This window comes from Callionymus lyra, chromosome 2 (assembly GCF_982586985.1).
Source record: "Callionymus lyra chromosome 2, fCalLyr1.hap1.1, whole genome shotgun sequence".
In the NCBI taxonomy this organism is placed as follows: domain Eukaryota; kingdom Metazoa; phylum Chordata; class Actinopteri; order Syngnathiformes; family Callionymidae; genus Callionymus; species Callionymus lyra.
Window position 1 is genome coordinate 4,242,697 of NC_141819.1, and position 6,888 is coordinate 4,249,584.

Below are 6,888 nucleotides of genomic sequence, written 5' to 3' on the forward strand. Positions count from 1 at the left end.
GTGTGTGTGTGTGTGTGTGTGTGTGTGTGTGTGTGTGTGTGTGGCTGACGTCTGCAGATTCTCGGGACGCGTGGACGCCACAGCTGCCGTCTGCTCGACCTCAACGCAACGTCACGCGGACTGACCCGAGCTGTCGGGCAGAACCGCCGGGTTCAGCCGGGTTCAGAGTCTCCACTATAAATCCACCGGTGGTTCTGAACTCACATCGCGATGGTTCTGTTTCAGCTGGAGCCTCACCTTCATCTAGACCAGACCACGGCGCCTTCACCGCATTTACCTTTCAATATTGACGTTAGGAAATGATCTTAAGCTCCGCCCACTGAAAACACTTTGTTGTTCGTCTGGAGATGAAAGCTTGTTGACCATAACCACACCCACTCTGCTGTGATTGGTCAAGCACGGAGGTTTTGTCACCGCACGTCATCAATGTCCTCCACCTCCAAGGGACTCGTTGTATAAGCAAAGTGTGATAACAGCTGGAGGAGGAGTGAAGCCATTGTTACGTCATAATGGACTCTCGTAACCTCTCGTTCGTCCAGATTTCAGAGCAACTTTAAAAAGTAATAAAGTGTAAAACATGGTCATGATGAAGAACTTACTGCATCTTAAAGAGAAGAATTGATACATTTGATACATGTCAGGAGAGTTGGAGTTTCATTTTAGTTAACGAACGAAGGAAAGAACGAAGGAACGAAAGAAGGAGCGAACGAAGGCACGAACGAAGGAAAGAACGAAGGAACGAACGAAGGAACGAACGAAGGAACGAACGAAGGAACGAACGAAGGAAAGAACGAAGGATCGAAAGAAGGAGCGAAGGAAGGAACAAATGAAGGAACGAACGAAGGAACAAAGTAACAAACGAAGGAAAAAGTAACAAACGAAGGAACTAGCGAAGGGAGAATGGAGGAACAAAGAAAGGAATGAACAAAGGAACAACAAAGGAACGAAGAAAGGAACGAACAAAGTAACGAACAAAGTAACGAACGAAGGAACGGATGAAGGAACGAACGAAGGAAAGAACGAAGGAACGAAAGAAGGAGCGAACGAAGGAACGAAAGAAGGAGCGAACGAAGGCACAAATGAAGGAACGAACGAAGGCACAAATGAAGGAACGAACAAAGGAACAAAGTAACGAACGAAGGAACGAGCGGAGGGAGAATGAAGGAACAAAGAAAGAAACGAACAAAGGAAAGAACAAAGGAACGAACAAAGGAACGAAAAAAGGAACGAATGAAGGAACGAACGAAGGAACGAACGAAGGATCGAGCGAAGGGAGAATGAAGGAACAAACAAAGGAACGAACAAAGGAACGAATGAAGGAACGAACAAAGGAACGAACAATTGAGTGTGAATGGTTGTCTGTCTTTGTGTGCCCTGAGACGGACTGGCCTCCTTTCCAGGGTGTCCCCCTCCAGCCCCCTGCGAGACCCTGTAAGGGATTAAACGGTTCAGGAAGCGTATGAACGACCGTCGATCACGTCTGTCGGCAAAATGTTCAAACGTTTGTTTGGAATCGCATCCTTCAGAGCGAGCGTCGTCACGGGCGACAGAATCCCGCGAAAGAATCTTCGTAAAACAGCGTCTTATCTTAGCAGGCGCCTGGAAATGAGTTTCCTTTCATGGAGTTAATTTTGCCTCATTTGACGTTCGCGGCTGTCAAAGGCTGCTCCATTATCGCGCCTCGCGGCGGCGTCGCAACCTCCTCGTGTAAATGGACGCCGTTTACACACTTTCCCCTGAATCTCAGCAGCGGATAATGGACAGATGGGGAAAGATTAATGAGGAACGAGCGCAGAACATTCACGCCGATTATATAGTCTGGCATCAGCACGTCGTTGTTCGTTATCACCATGTGATCGCGCCCCGCTTTCATCGAAACCTGTTCGCCGACATGTCAGGAGAGTTGGAGTTTCATTTTAGTTAACGAACGAAGGAACGAACGAAGGAACAAAGTGACGAACGAAGGAACAAGCAAAGGGAGAATGAAGGAACGAACGAAGGAACGAATGAAGGAACGAACGAAGGAACGAACGAAGGAACGAACGAAGGAAATAACGAAGGAAATAACGAAAGAAGGAGCGAACGAAGGAGCGAACGAAGGAACGAATGAGGGAACGAACGAAGGAACGAACGAAGGAAATAACGAAGGAAATAACGAAAGAAGGAGCGAACGAAGGAACGAATTAAGGAACGAACTAAGGAACGAACGAAGGAATGAACGAAGGAACGAGCGAAGGGAGAATGAAGGAACAAACGAAGGAACGAATGAAGGAACGAATGAAGGAACGAACGAAGGAATGAACGAAGCAAATAACGAAAGAAGGAGCGAACGAAGGAACGAACGAAGGAACGAATTAAGGAACGAACGAAGGAACGAACGAAGGAACGAGCGAAGGGAGAATGAAGGAACAAACGAAGGAACAAACGAAGGAACAAACGAAGGAACAAACGAAGGAACAAAGTACAGAACAAACGAAGGAACAAACGAAGGAACGAACAAAGGAACGAACAAATGAAGGAACGAACAAATGAACGAACAAAGGAACGAACAAAGGAACGAACGAAGGGAGAATGAAATAACGAACAGGGAACAAACGAAGGCACGAAAAAAGGAACGAACAAAGGAACGAACAAAGGAACGAACAAAGGAACGAAGAAATGAAGGAACAAATGAAGGAACGAACAATGGAACGAACGAAGGAACGAGCGAAGGGAGAATGAAGGAACAATCTAAGGAACAAACGAAGGAACAAACGAAGTAACAAACGGAGGAACAAACGAAGGCACGAACAAAGGAACGAACAAAGGAACGAACAAATGAAGGAACGAACAAAGGAACGAACAAATGAAGGAACGAGCGAAGGGAGAATGAAGGAACAAACAAAGCAACAAACGAAGGAACGAACAAAGGAACATACGAAGGAACGAACAAAGGAACGAACAAAGGAACAAACAATTGAGTGTGAATGGTTGTCTGTCTTTGTGTGCCCTGAGACGGACTGGCCTCCTTTCCAGGGTGTCCCCCTCCAGCCCCCTGCGAGACGTCAGCACGTCGTCGCCCCGGTGTTCGTTATCACCATGTGATCGCGCCCCACTTTCATCGCAACCTGTTCCCCGACACGTCTGGAGTGTCAGAGCTTCTGTCCGTCAGCGCAGCTGTCTCCGTCTCACACAGGCAGGAAGTCGAGCTGAACCGTCAAAATAAAAGCGGCGCCGCTCGTCACGCCTCATCACTGCGTCGGACTCGGCGGTGGCAGTAGGTTGCGATCAGAGGCGTCGCATCTAAATATAACGGATTTATTTCCAGATGCGAAGGGCGGCGAGCGACTGCGACGGCGGGAAACGTCAAAGAGAAGATTCATGACGAATGATCCACTTGTGTCCATCAATGTGACGAGTCTGTTGTCTGATGTCACTTCCTGTCGTCCGGTGGGACTGCAGACTCCACGAGTCTTTCCTTCATCTTGAGATGACAGGAAGTTCTCGTCACTCACTCGTTTGAGTCCTGTGCGGGATGACTCAGTTCACCAAAGGACCCAGTCAATGAAATGAATCGGTTCACCAAATGATTCAGTTCATGAGGTGACTCAGTTCCTCAGATGAAGTTAATTGAATTAATTCGATTTGGTTTAATTTGGTTTAATTTAATAAAATGCAATTTCATTTCATTTCATTTCATTTTATTTTATTTTATTTTATTTCATTCAATTTGATTTAGTTTAATTTGAATTGGTATGATTTAATTTAATTTAATTTAATTTAAGTTAATTTAATTTGGTTTAATTTGATTCAATTCAATTTGATTTGATTTGATTTGATTTAATTTGATTAGATTAGATTAGATTTAATTTGATTAGATTTGATTTAATTTGATTTAGTTTAATTTGATTTGATATGATTTAATTTAATTTAAGTTAAGTTAATTTGATTTGGTTTGGTTTAATTTGATTTAATTTAATTTAATTTAATTTAATTTAATTTAATATTATATAATATAGTATAATTTAGTTTAATTTAATTTAATAATTTAATTTAATTTAATTTAATATATAATATAATATAATTTAATAATTTAATTTAATTTAATATAGTATCATATAATATAATATAATATAATTTAGTTTAATTTAATATAATATAATATAATATAATATAATATAATATAATATAATATAATTTAGTTTAATTTAATCTAATTTAATTTAATTTAATCTGATTTGATTTAATTTGATTGAGTTTAATTTGATTTGATATAATTTAATTTAATTTAATTTAAATTAAGTTAATTTGGTTTGGTTTGGTTTAATTGAATTGAATTTAATTCAATTTGGTTTTATTTGATTTAATTTAATTTAATTTAAGTTAAGTTAATTTGGTTTGGTTTGGTTTAATTTAATTTAATCTGATTTGATTTAATTTGATTGAGTTTAATTTGATTTGATATAATTTAATTTAATTTAATTTGATTTAATTTAAGTTAAGTTAATTTGGTTTGGTTTGGTTTAATTTAATTTAATTCAATTTGGTTTAAATTGATTTAATATAATTTGATTTAATTTAATAATTGTATTTAAGTGTGAGTGTTGATGACATCATTGTATTCTTTCTTTTGTCCGAACATGAAACTCTGCAACAGGCGTCTTCTCGCCGCCGTCCATGTGATGATAGCGATCAGAGAAAACTTCCCGGCTTGGCCTTTGTTCTGCCGTCAGAACCGCGAGCCCGAGTCGTTAGAGGCCAGATGTTGGGATGTCGGTGGAGCAGGAGTCTTATCTGCTGCTGCGAGGAGATAAGAGCTCGGGTGTCGGCGAAGGTCCGGCCGCTCTGATAGCAGAACTATCTTCTTCCTGCATCTCTGCTGAGGACGACTCGTGTCTCCAGTGATGTCACGTGATCAGTGTTTGTCAGAACTTACGGTATGTTTAACCAACTCTGGATTCTTTTAATGTTTGTTTCGAACGACGTCTTTCTCCCTCATTTCTAGAAGAACCTCCCTAGTGATCAATGATATCTACTCTGGGATGGTGTTCCTGTGTCTACACATTCTCCAGCAAACTCCCAGACTCAGAGGAGCTGATCCTCATCCAGACTGAAGGTTCAAGAGAGATGGTCAGCTTGTGTTGTTGCTCATGTTGATCAGGTCGACCCGTGGCCTCCACCCAGACTCAGAACCTTTAATCACCTGAAACTGAACTGAGACATTTGTAAGAAGAAGGGATGAAGAAAAAAGAGCCTCGATAGAAAAGGGTTTATACTGGATGAGGTGTTTTGGACGAAGAGCCATGAAGAGGTTTTTGTAAATATATTTCAATGTATGTTCACTTGTAGGAGTTTTGATGATTTAATCTTTATTCAATATATGCACTCCTGGGTTTGTTCTCATATGTCTTATAGTTATTGTTAATACTGTTATTGTTGTTGTTGTTGCTGATATTGTCGTTGTTGTTGCAGTTATTGTTGCTGCTGCTGCTGCGGTTGTTGTTGTTACCACTGTTGTAGTTGTTGTTGCTGTTGTTGTTGTTGTTGCTGTTGTTTCTGCTGTTGCGGTTGTTGTTGCTGCTGTTGTTTCTGCTGTTGTTGATTCTGCTGTTGCGGTTGTTGTTGTTGTTGCTGTTGTTTCTGCTGTTGCGGTTGTTGTTGCTGCTGTTGTTTCTGATGTTGTTGATTCTGCTGTTGCAGTTGTTGTTGCTGCTGTTGTTTCTGCTGGTGTTGCTGCTGTTGCGGTTGTTGTTGTTGCTGTTGTTTCTGCTGTTGTTGATTCTGCTGTTGCGGTTGTTGTTGTTGTTGCTGTTGTTTCTGCTGTTGCGGTTGTTGTTGCTGCTGTTGTTTCTGATGTTGTTGATTCTGCTGTTGCAGTTGTTGTTGCTGCTGTTGTTTCTGCTGGTGTTGCTGCTGTTGCGGTTGTTGTTGTTGCTGTTGTTGCTGCTGTTGCTGTTGTTTCTGATGTTGTTGATTCTGCTGTTGCGGTTGTTGTTGTTGTTGCTGTTGTTTCTGATGTTGTTGATTCTGCTGTTGCGGTTGTTGTTGTTTTTGCTGTTGTTTCTGATGTTGTTGATTCTGCTGTTGCAGTTGTTGTTGCTGCTGTTGTTTCTGCTGGTGTTGCTGCTGTTGCGGTTGTTGTTGTTGCTGTTGTTGCTGCTGTTGCTGTTGTTTTTGCTGTTGCGGTTGTTGTTGTTGCGGTAGTTGTTGCTGTTGGTTCTGCTGTTGCGGTTGTTGTTGCTGTTGTTGTTTCTGCTGTTGCAGTTGTTGTTGCGGTTGTTGTTTTTGTTGTTTCTGCTGTTTTTGCGATTGTTGCTGTTGTTGTATCTGCTGTTGCGGTTGTTGTTGTTGCTGCTGTTGTTTCTGCGTTTGTTGCTGTTGTTGTTCCTGCTGTTGTTGTTGCTGCTACTGTTGCTGATGTTGTTTTTGTTGCTGATGTTGTTGTTTTTGCTGTTGTTGTTGTTGTTTCTGCTGCTGTTGCTGTTGTTGCTGCTGTTGTTTCTCCGTTTGTTGCTGTTGTTGTTCCTGCTGTTGTTCCTGCTGCTACTGTTGCTGATGTTGTTTTTGTTGCTGATGTTGTTGTTTTTGCTGTTGTTGTTGTTTCTGCTGCTGTTGTTACTGCTGTTATTGCTGTTGTTTCTGCTGTTGCGGTTGTTGCTGTTTTTTCTGCTGTTGTTGTTTCTGCTGCTGTTGTTGCTGTTGTTGTTGCTGTTGCTGCTGTTGTTTCTACTGTTGTGGTTGTTGTTGTTGTTGTTGCTACTGTTGTTTCTGCTGTTGTTGTTGCTGTCGTTTCTGCTGTTGTGGTTGTTGTTGCGATTGTTTCTGCTGTTTCGGTTTCTGTTGTTGCGGTTGTTGTTGTTGTTACTGCTTTTGTTGCTGTTGTTGTTGTTGCTGCTGTTGTTTCTGCTG